Raw genomic sequence first — 12,343 nt, 5'->3', positions numbered from 1 at the left:
CGCTAGTCCTCCCCTTTTCCGAGGTTTTAAAACCGCGCGTTTCGGCGGGACTCGCTCTCATTGTCCTCTGAGTTTTATACCAGTAACTTTAAAGATTGTGCGAATTGTTTGTGAACCAGGAGATATTTAGAAGAATAAAGAAGTGCCGAAAACTCGTCTAAGGAAACTTGAAGATCAGCAAGTAGTAAGTCTCTATATTTATTTATCCTTTATTTTTCTTTTCCCTTCGACTCGATTCTACTAAATTAAAATCTTGAATAACTTTAAAATAGATAATGAGGGAAATGACAGGGTGCCGTACGCATCTCGCAGATTCGAAATCTCTTTAGGGTTTTTTAAGTTCTCCGGTAAATCGACTCGGTTAACGGTCTTCCTTTTGTAAGGAGTTTCAATAAGCCGCCAACAATTGGTGACTATTAAAACCTTAACTTGAGTGAGGCTCTGTCCGATCAGAAAAACCGTGAAAATCTTCAGAAGGACGGATGGAGGGATCCAAAAAAATAAATGCGACGTGATGCCCTTAACATTTTTTCTCTACGATTCATTTACTAATTCAAATTTTAAATTGATTATCTTTTAGTGAAATCTGCGAATTTGAGAACTATTAAGAAAAGTTAGGTGCGCAGGAATAAGAAAATTAGGATCTTGCGACAACTCGTGCGGAGTTTTTTCGTTCAATTCTTGCTCGCAGCGGCGCCTAGGGAGGATACGGTTGATTCCCCCCAAAGAAGATACGAACGCCCGTGGTCGCTTCCTCCACCTGCTCCTCCTAATTCACCATACAATGGCGAAGATTCAGATAAGGAAGATTCTATTGCTTAGTCACCTCGGCTTTCAACACTACCGCGACCAAGAACATATTCGCCAGTAGAGTCTGATTCGGAGCGGTTCCACCCTATTTTTCCTTCTTATTCTCCGGATAATTCCGTAAATCCCGACGATCATCTTCCTGGAGCTGCTCCTAGAGCATGCTCCTCTCCGATCCCTTCGCCATCATCACTTTTTGGGGAACCCGAGAAGGTCGGTTCTCTTGCTGAGAACGATACTGTTTCTTGGCAAGAACCTGACTGCCCGAAACCTTCCCCTTCCCCCGCCCCAAGTGTTGAGTTCCTCGGGAAGCAAGAGGAACCGAGAGCGATCTTTGATCCTCTCCTCGAGATTCTCCGGAGGACTTGCACTCCGTGGACGGATCCTATCCCAGAAGGGGCCTTTACCATAGGCTCTGACCATTTCCATTCCGATGAGATCAGGAGACAGAACAGCGGGGCGTCTCCTGATGAAAAATTCCTAATATTTTATCCTGGGGTGGAACTCCCCTTCCTCGCGCCAATCAGACTAATTGATCGGGTTTTTCCGCGATCCACGGCCCGAGTTACTAAGATTATCGAAATAGACTTAGAATAGTTATTTAACACTTTTTGTAAATACACACTCCAACATATACATACTGTAACACGGTAATTTCGGGGGTGGAAAGCTCGTCGGGAACCGGGGTACGAGTTAGAGAGCCGAGACGTGATGAATTGTACAAAATAACGTAGTTTATTGCAAAACCCCCAAAATAATGGGGACAAGATAATACAGAGTAAATGAAGAAAACAAAAGAAAATGACGTAGGCAATTTGTACAAATGGTTAGAGAAAACTAAACGTTAATTAGAGTAGTACGCTAAGAGCGGGATTACGCAAAGGGCCCGTTTTCCTACGAGTCCTAAAACTATTTACAGGCGGGTGGCCGACCAAGCCGTTCCGGCGGGTCGAATTCCTAAACGCAGTGTACCAAATCGGTCGGTCGGGCCGTGTTGATCAGACAGAGTGTCGCGGTCGCGAGTATTCGGCGCAGTGAACAAGCTTGGCCGTCCAGGCCGTGTCGATTCGGACAGAGTGTCGCGGTCGCGGATATTCGGCGCAGTGTACAAGCTCGGCCATCCAGGCCGTGTCGATCGGACAGAGTGTCGCGGTCGCGGATATTCAGCGCAGAGTACAATTCGCCCACAAAACCGGATGTCGGGGTAAAAAACGGTCGAGAGGAGATCCGGGAGCGCCCGGTCGAAGGTACAGGCTCGGGAGCGCCCGAGTCGTGGACACAACGGTATCGAGGAAGGCCGGGAGCGCCCGGTCGAAGAAAGGCTCGGGAGCGCCCGAGTTGTGAACACAACGGTATCGAGGAAGGCCGGAAGCGCCCGGTCGAGGGAAGGCTCGGGAGCGCCCGAGTCGTGGACACAACGGTATCGAGGAAGGCCGGGAGCGCCCGAGTCTTGGAGGTAGCGGTGTCGGAGGCCGGGAGAGCCCGGTCAAGGAAGACCTCGGGAGCGCCCGAGTCTTGCGGAGCGAAGTCGGTTTCGAGAGCCGGGTGAGCCCGGTCGAGGAAAACTTGGGAGCGCCCAAGTCCTGGAGGATCGGTAGCTGGGGTGCTCCCCAGCGCGGAAAAGGTGCCTAGCTCGCGCTCGAGACGGTTTATATACTCGTTGGCTCGAGGGAGGGGGAAACCCCCTCCCGAGCCGATGGTAGCGGTGCACGGTGTGGGCGGTTGGGCGGCCCGTGTTACCGGCTGCGGGCGGCTGGTCGGCCCGCGCTACTTGTTGTAGGTAATCTGAGGGGGAAAGCGCTCTGGTTTGAAAATCGCGGCGTGGTTGTGGGGCCCCAAATTACCTTTTCGTGGCCTAATGCCACAATACACATACACATATTATATATATATTAATAAATATATATAAACATGTTGCCTGTTTTGAAGTTATGATTTGTTTTATTTTAATTAATAAAATCAGTATTTTTCCTATTTAATCTTGCAATTATATATATATTTTTCATACCTTTATTGTAATAGATATCAGAGATATTAAATGTTTTTTTATATTATTAAATAAACCTTACTTTGATTAACCTTTAAGTTCCCTATTACTGCAAAAAATCACCTCCGGTTCTATCCCAGAGAATAAGAATTTAATTTCTTTCTCTAAAAAAAACCAAAATTACGCGTTGACTTAAACTCAAATTAAACTTAAACCCATCCCTAGCGCGTTTTACACGTGGCACTCCAACGCACGTGTCACGCAAGAATCGGTTGTAGTGTTCTTTTCTAAAATTTTTTCTTTCTTTCTACCTGCTCTCAAGCCATTTCCTAAGCTCCGAGAAGCGGTAATCATCTTTCTTAAATAGTTCCATACCTGACGTAACAATAATACCTTATCTATTCTAATAATTATTGACTGTTTGACTTGGTTGTAAACAAGTATCGGTTTTATCCTCACGTAGAGTTTTTGGGCTTCTCCGAACTGTTATTGAGATATCAAATAATAAATTCACAATATAAGTTTACTCATATTTTAACAAAAAGAGTTCTTTTTTTTATGAAAAACGATGCATTGGGACTTGGTTGGAGAGAGGTCAAGACCTCTGTTTTTTAGGAAAAAATAGATTTTAAATAAAAAAAATTTGATGGAGTTAAACGCTACATTTAGATTTTTATTAGTAAACTACTATATCGTCAGCGTATTACAGCAGTTGAGCATCGAGTTTTAAACATTTATTGATGTCTCTTAAATAAATATTAAAGAGAGTAGGACTTAAAATAAAGCCTTGGGGGTATCTTTGTATGTTTTAAAGAGATTTAAAAGAAAGCGTTTTAACTGCAAAAATATTACGCGAACTATTTGTATTATAGATAGAGTGGTGGATTTTAATTGGAATACCAATATCTTTCAAATCGTTGATTTAAATCTGTGGGATGACATTGTCAAAAGCTCCCGAGATATTCAAAAAGGAGGCTACTATGTAATGGCCTCTTATGAATCTTATTTGTTTTTAGTTGTACTGTGAGTTTGAGAATTAGAATTAAAGTAAAAAGAGTGATTAAATTTAAAACTGAAATTGAAATCAGCTTTGGTGATGTTTTAGATAGATTTATTAGAGAGGCAAAAAGAGAATGATGGAGAGAGATAAGAGTTAGATGTTCTGACAATACTGCTGTAGGAAGGCATAAATGGAGATAAATGAGGATTTGTGAAAGAATTGGTAGGATTGAATTGGTTGAAAGAGTGATTGAAGAAAGGATTATTTTTATATGAATAGTATATGTTATCAGAAATTGGCTTATCGTGTAAACTAGAAAATTCGATAAATGGGAAGTTGACAAAGTCATGAGAGGTATTAATGTGAACAGAGGGATTGGAGTTTTAAATAGTTCTGTTAGCATCAGAGTAAAGAATGTTATTTACTGCTGCACGAGCTTAAACTTCTTTGTGTAGAATTATAGCTTTGCAGAACATTGAGAGAGTGAGATAACTATCTGAACAATATAGACACTTGGGGGAAGGTTTTTAAAAAAACATAAAGTCGGGTCGTTATGCTTTGCTTGTTCACAATTAATGCATTTAGCCTTACTTTTACATGCAACGCTTACATGTTCCACTCTAAACGAATTATAACAAATACGAGTTTGACTGATAAATGGTGATATTTCGTGTTTAGCTTTGTAAAGATAACCATATTTATGCAACTGTTGATCTCTAAATTTTATACGGATAGACTCAAAAGGAAAATATTGCACTTTATTGTCTACCTTGACCTTCTTGTTTAGTCTATTGATGTTGACTATGTGTAGATGAGAATCAATATTTTCTTTAATAGATTCAAAATTATGGAATATGAAAATATTTTTAATTATTTCGAATCTATATAATTTGAATAAAGGGATATAAATATAAAAATTAGCTGTCTTCAGGACAGAATTTTTAACAAGGTTATTAGCTATGTCCATACTTTGTAACTCTATTATAATGTGGTTTTTACTAATTTTTTAAATTTTACTAACATTGGTGCGAATAGTTTGGGCCACCGTTCTGCTAACATCTAACAAGGAAGGTTAGGCAACCCGGAAATTCAAAAAAATATGAAACTTTGTGTGCATGTAGAGTAGTTCATCCGTAACACAAAACTATTTTTTGTTTGTGCTAAATTTCACTTTAAAGGGGTGAAACCACCGCTTACAAATAGAAGGATTATTTGCTTTTTTCGATATAACTCGAAAACTATTTAAGATATCAAAAAAAGTTTTATACAAAAGTTTTATAATAAAAAGAACTATATTTTACTGCAGTAACAGAATTAAATAAAAAAAATTTTTTAACAAAATTGTTTATAAAATTACAAAAAAAAATTTTTTTTCTAATTCTATTATTGCAGTTAAACGAAGGTGTTTCTACCATATAACTTTTGTATAAAACTTTTTTTGATATCTTCAATAGTTTCCGAGTTGTATGAAGGAAAGTGAAAAACCTCTACATATAAAAATACTTTATTTCCGTAAGAATTATTTTTGAGCCCCAACTAAAATTTTTTAATTTATTTGTTACTCTATATGCGTAAAGCTTCTCATTATAAAAACAAAAATTTAATCAGGGTAATAATAATAATAAGATTTCCATCAAAAAAAGTTAGCGAATCTTTAAATATTCAGCGTTGTGAAACTTTGTGTGCAATAATTCATTTTTAATATAAAACTTTTTTGTTCGAGCTTCAATTCGAGTGACTGATTATGAAATTGAAAGTAAATGTGAACTTTGCGCGATCTGTCGAATGACGAGAAATAACAATAAAAATGAAACGGAGTCAGGTTGTGTAGATAACCTTGTCAAACTTTCCGATTAGCTTGATGCGGATGTTTCTGATTCTTGACTCTTAAAATATTAATGAGGAAATTTGTATAAAAGTGTAACAATGTTTGAATTATAATTTCTATAAATTTGCATTGTTTTTCATTTATTTAAACAGATTATTTGTACGTACTTGAAACGTTTACATTCACTGTTTGTACATACGTTTCATAATTATACATTGTAAGAAATGTTCAAGTGTAAAACGGTAGATATGCTAAAAATTACGGATTATAATTGTAATACTCGAGCCTTCCCCTGTCCGGGCGTCGCTCAGTGGAGTTTCAGGGTATAAGACAAGCCGTGCACTGTTTTATGCTTAGATTTCTTAACTTTATTTACATTATGTACATAGTGGATGGGGTGGATACTAGTCGCAATCGCGTGTGCCGGTGAGTCGGTGCAGCTGGATAACACCGTAGGAATAAGCGCCGGGTAAGAATGCTGCGAGCGGGGGTCATGCGGCTTAGCCGTCGGCGTGGTTATTAATCAGTCAGTGCCGCGGGGTTACACCGAAATGCGGGATAGGGACCGCGGTTGGCGTTGATCGCCAAGGCGTGTATGAGCCGGTCGGTGCCGCGGCGCCGAGGCGGAAGGATGATTCGGCGTTAGTCGCTGGTTATCGCTGGTCGGCGCTGCGGAGGGGTTACAAGCAGGGCGGTGTCGCGGACGCAGGGACGGAAACGCAGGCGCGGTTACAAGCAGGTCGGTGTCACGGAATATACCAAGCGGAAAGGAACGTACGGATGGAAACGCAAGCGCGGTTACAAGCAGGTCGGTGCCGCGGAATACTCCAAGCGGAAAGGAACGCACGGACGGAAACGATGTGATCGTCGATCTTAAGCCTAAAGCGCAAGCGGGGTTACAAACAGGGTGGTGTCACGGACGCAGGGGCGGAAACGCAAACGCGGTTACAAACAGGTCGGCAGCGACCGCCGCGATCGCTAGTCGTATTCGGTGTTACGCTAGGCGGGAGTCGCCCGGGCCCGCCGTCGCCGGCGCGAGACGCCGTGACTTCGTCGGAAAGCTCGGTGCGGTTGTAGGAGCGTCCTCCCGACGAGGTACCGTATAATTCGGGTCGCAATGCCCTGAGACTGGTGTACTCACACATCTACTATGCACGGGACTCGACCGGGCTTCTCCCCCGAGTCGACGGTCAGTGTTCCAGGCTACCCCCGAGATTGCGACCGGGAAATCCCCCGAGTCGCTACACCGCGGTTTGTCCGGGATTCTCCCGAGACGGGCAGGATTGCCAGCAGGAAGTCAACCGGGTCTCCCCCGAGTCGACGGCCAGTGCTCCGGGTTTCCCCGAGATTGCGGCCGGGAAGCCCCCGAGCCGCGGCACTGCGGATTGTCCGGGATGCCCCCGAGACAGACTAGGAATCGCTTCGTCGCGGCCGAGCTGGTCGCAGCGAAAACTGGAGCGGACTAAGGTGCCTATTTGGCCGCTGCCGCGGCTTTTATACCCGTTGGTCGGAGGGGTATCCCTACCTCCGCGGCCTTCGGTGGCGGTCGGCCGTCGTCGTGCGCGATCGGCGCGGTCTATACCTGTGAGCCGTTGTTCGTAGTAGCGAGACCGGGGGGTCTCGCTACATAATTAGTACAATAATGGAATTCTTCATAAAAATGTTTAAAACAGAAATATTCACCACACCATGCACAACGTATAAAAGCATCCATTCTACAAATTGTACATTTAGGTATATGTTTTCATTTTTAAAGTAACAGAAATCCACTGGATTCTAAAATTCTCCAGGATGCGTTTCTACATATCCGCTTTTAAACTAAGCATATTTGAAAAGATTTTTTAACCACGGTGAAGAAAGCTGATTGTGCGTTGTTGATTGCAATTTTATTATTTCATTACGGGAATGCAAATTGACATCTCTCTCTTGGAGAATTACATTATCTAAAAATGTGCGTACAAAATTTTTACAAATCCGTAATCCAAACACATCTAAAGGTTGAATCATATCCATCGTCTTTTTTGGGATGGTTGCAAATTGTACTTCTTTCTCTTTTGGAATCAATTGCTGTAACTGGCTTAGGCAGTGTCCCTTCCACGAGTCAAGTAGTAGCATGCTTTTACGACCAGTATTCAATAAGTACACTTCTTTAAACCAAGTTTTAAAATGTTCAGATGTAAGTTTCCCTGATTTTGATACTTGAATATAGATGTTAACTGAATGAAAAGGAGATTCTTCCACTCTTGGACCAAATGTTCCAGTAGATTCCTTCTAAACCAAGTATAATGGTGAAAGAAGACTTCCATTTGCTGAAATAATAGGCATTATAGTGTAACTGTGTGTCGTAGCAGATACTGATTGAACCGTTGATTCAACTGTTTTTATTCCTATTGTAACACGGTAATTTCGGAGGCGGAAAGCTCGTCGGGAACCGGGGTCCGAGTCAGAGAAACGAGACGTGATTAACGTACAAGATAGGATAATTTATTATAATAATCAAACAAAATATTATACAAACAAAAGAGTAACCAAAATTATAAGTGAAAGTATTGTTAAGTGAATAGAAATTAAAGAGCAAATTACCCCTGAGGGGCGTCCTTCTAGGTGTCTTACAAGCTAAGTACAAGCTCGGCCGCCCAGACCGTGTCGATCGGACAGAGTATCGCGGACGCGGATATTCGGCGCAATGTACAAGCGCGGCCGTCCAGGCCGTGTCGATCGGACAGAGTATCGCGGACGCGGATAGTCGGCGCGGTGTGCACTTCACTCACGAAGTCGAATGTTGGGGTAGAACGCGGTCGGAACGGGATCCGGGAGCGCCCGGTCGGAGGAAGGCTCGGGAGCGCCCGAGTCTTGGAGGTAGTGGCGACGTAAACCGGGAGAGCCCGGTCAAGGAAGGCTCGGGAGCGCCCGAGTTTTACGGAGCGAAGTCGGTTCCGAGAGCCGGGTGAGCCCGGTCGAGGAAAACTTGGGAGCGCCCAAGTCCTGCAGGATCGGTTGCTGGGGTGCTCCCCAGCGCGGAAAAGGTGCCTCGTCTGCGCTCGAGGCGGTTTATATACCCGTGGGCCCGAGAGTGGGGGGGCCCCCACTCCCGAGCGGTCGGTGGCGGTGCGCGGTGTGGGCGGTTGGGCGGCCCATGTTACGCGTTACGGAGATCCGCGCTACGCGCCGCAGGCGGTTGGTCGGCCCGCGTAACTTCACTTCCGGGTCGGGACTGCGCGGAATCTCTGGCGAACGATGGTGGTCGCGGCGCGGGGTCTGAATGTTCTATGTCGTGGCCTTCAGCCACACTATTTTAGCCAATGTTCGCCCAGAATATATTTCAAGGTTGAAGCCACTTTCATCTGCGTTATAAATTTCTTCAACTCCAATAACTGGAATGCTAGATTTTACGTTTGAAACAAACGATTCTGCGATATCTCGTAGATTTTCTATACTTTCAAGCGTAACTTGCGTCTTGAATGTTATCTTACGGGAAACAATTCTATGTACATTCTTAAATTTTCAAATACACCATTTACTTGTCTTAAATTCGGGTAAATCCACTTGATCCTTTGCTTCCAAGGCCCATAATCTTAAATTCATATCATGTATAATAGTTTTTCTATCAGAAACTTCTTCCAACTTTTGCAGTACATATTACGTTAAAAATGCAAATTTGTCTGCATTTGTCCCACTTTTTTCTATTTATTTCCCATCTATGTAGCTGTTACGTCCAGGCCGTTGAGTATTAAAGATAGGAGGAAAGGATGAGGCAGGTCTGGGTAACTTGACCTTATAATCTCGAGATACACAGCAAATAGTGTACTCGAGATACCGTTCACACCGAAAGCTACGATAAGAGTCAATGCCTCGAGAGACAATATGACGTCTTATTTAAGCTGCGTGACCGGTGGCCGCTAATTTTGATAAGGTGATAAAAGTATCACCTATTATCAGGGATGGGGCCGGTGCGACTTATAACTAAAATAATCTGAGAAGGCAGAAGTATAAAAAAAAACAAAAACAAAATATATTTCTTAAAGTTACAATATAATCCGTATACAACATTTTAATTAATTAAAATTAGTATCCACAAAGATGACTTTAAGGAACAGGAGGAGAGAAAAAGGTTGGTAGGTGTGATTCAGGAAGAATGAAAGGAGTTTGATGTTCAGGATGATAAACAAAAATGACAGGATCGTTGTCAGAAAGGTTATATTCTGTTTTAAAAGCTGGAGGAGGGAAGGATTGAGGTTCCGGAGTTTCTTGAGGTGGGTGAGGGTATTTATCGGCTATCTTGTCGAGGAAATGTCGGTAACTGGAATTAGGTAGAGCAGAGAATGGAGAGGAAAAAGAATGGGAAAAACTCGGGAGAGAAACCGGAAGAGGAATATGAGAAACAAACGAGGGAAGGCGGTGAGGTGACGCGATCGGCGATGGAGAAAACGATGGGCCTTGGGCCTCGCAATAATCCGCGTACAATCGGAGCTCGGGGTAGCACACTTTACAATTGTAACTTCCGCCGCATGGCATGGGAAGTTTTCTCTTTAATTCAGTGAGTAAGAAGTCGTATTCCGACGTATGCTTATCAGAGTCAGCGGAAGCGCGTGGACAAGTTCGGCTCACTATAAATGAGCGAATCGATTTAATAATTGTTTTACGGAAACTCGAGAAAAGTGAAAATCAGACTTACTACTTAGGCGGGTTAATAAACAGGCGAAGTTTATAGTGTCAAACGTTCCTCTGGCGGAGCAGTAGATTCGTGATTCCGGTGGAAGTTCGGCGGATTCGAGCAGCTGGTGGATCGGCTGTTTGAACGGCTAGCGGATCGGTTGGTTCTTCCTTCGGTTTAGAACACTCACGAATCGCGGTTAAAATAATGCCAGGTATCAAGAGACTTTTTAGAATGAATGATTGTTCCGCCCGCTCGCGCTTTTTATATGATTCAAAAAAGCGTTGTTTACGGGTGCCGTGCGCACCGCTTATCGTAGGGCAGTCTGATTCACTTTTCCGAATTTTCCGTTGTTATGACTCTTTTCTTAAAAACAATCGACTTGACCTTTCATTTATTGTTAGTCATCTCTGTGGATTCAGAATGTTCTGGAAAGAAAGAAATTAAAAGGGCGTGGACGTAACATAGCTGTTGAGATGATTTAACTTTGCGAAAACAGTTTTGTACACTACTTAAAGTTCGACGTGATCTTTTTCCGCTTTTCCAAAATTCAATAGCTTTTCTTTTGTAATGAAAACCGATCGTTTTACCTTCATCATCAATAATGCATTCTTCAAATTTAAATGTGTCTTCTTCTCTTTCTGCTGATGTAACATACTCTACAACTTGTACATCGTGCGGTTTTGATGGATCAGCGAAATCAAGCATGTAATCATGTTCAAATAATGATATTAAACATGTATCTTGATATTTTTGTATAATGTCACGAATTTTATTATGTACTTCAATTTCAAATGGAGTTAACGGTGTTTGTGTAATACTTGCAATTTGAAATGTCGTTGCTAACATATTAATTACGTTTGCAATATTGAACGATGTCATATTAAAGAAAATTCTATCCAGAAAAGATCACAAACTTTTCAATATAATTATATCAGATTGCTGCCTTAAGTGAAATTGGGAATAATATTTCCGACATATTTATACATATCAAGAAACGCAATAAAACTCATTTTTATTAAATAACTTAATATCATTTTTGTTTGCAATAATGTAATATAGTGTTATTTATGTGATAAATAAGAGTGAAAACATCCGCATCAAGTTAATCGGAAAGTTTGACAAGGTTATCGACATAACCTGACTCCGTTTCATTTTTGTTGTTATTTCTCGTTATTTGAAAGATCGCGCAAAGTTCACATTTACTTTCAATTTCAAAATCAGTCACTCGCATTAAAGCTCGAACAAAAAAGTTTTATATTAAAGATGAATTATTGCACACAAAGTTTCACAACGCTGAATATTTAAAGATTCGCTAACTTTTTTTGATGGAAATCTTATTATTATTATTACCCTGATTAAATTTTTGTTTTTATAATGAGAAGCTTTACGCACATAGAGTAACAAATAAATTAAAAAGTTTTAGTTGGGGCTCAAAAATAATTCTTACGGAAATAAAGTTTTTTCATATGTAGAGGTTTTTCACTTTCCTCCATACAACTCGGAAACTATTGTAACGGTGCACCCGGCGATGCACCGTTCCGGCCACAACAACGGCCGGCCGCCGGACACAACACCGTCCGGCGGGGACCCGGGGCGCGGTGCGCCCCAAACTTTATAAAATTGTACACGCCGGCACAGTACGGCAACGCGTAGCCGTTCCGCGGCTAAGTCCATCCGCGGACTTAGCCGAGCGTCTCCGAGCGCCGCCGAACCGCGCCGTCGACGTCGAGGCCCGTCGTTTCCGAGCGCGCCGCATCCCGGGGCCTCGGCGCCACGCGGCGGAACACGTCACGCACCCCGCTGAGCCCCGGCAACCCTGCGCCGTCACTTTTTACGTATAAAAAGTCGACGCCAGGACTCAGCGGGACCGTCCTGATCCGTTCGCTCTCGAGCGAACATCCGTCCTAGAGCACGAACCACGGGGTGAAGCGAACTTCGTCTCGGCCAGGAGATCCTGGCGCTCAGCATCCTCTCCGTACGATCTCTAACCGAACGCACGACTAGCTCGTGGGGTGGAGCGAACTCCGCCTCCTTCGAGGACTCTCGATCCTAGATCTGCGGTAC

The 12,343-nt window shown here is 42.8% G+C and overlaps 1 pseudogene; it reads right to left on the bottom strand.

Moving 5' to 3' along the window:
• Positions 1-7,046: 7,046 nt before the first annotated feature.
• On the bottom strand, positions 7,047-11,217 carry LOC139105421 (uncharacterized; annotated as a pseudogene).
• Between the last annotated feature and the right edge of the window lie 1,126 nt (positions 11,218-12,343).

Source organism: Cardiocondyla obscurior, linkage group LG09, assembly GCF_019399895.1.
Source record: "Cardiocondyla obscurior isolate alpha-2009 linkage group LG09, Cobs3.1, whole genome shotgun sequence".
NCBI classification, from domain to species: domain Eukaryota; kingdom Metazoa; phylum Arthropoda; class Insecta; order Hymenoptera; family Formicidae; genus Cardiocondyla; species Cardiocondyla obscurior.
The sequence above is the reverse complement of the archived record's forward strand: the minus strand, read 5'-3'. Positions and strand labels throughout refer to the sequence as shown.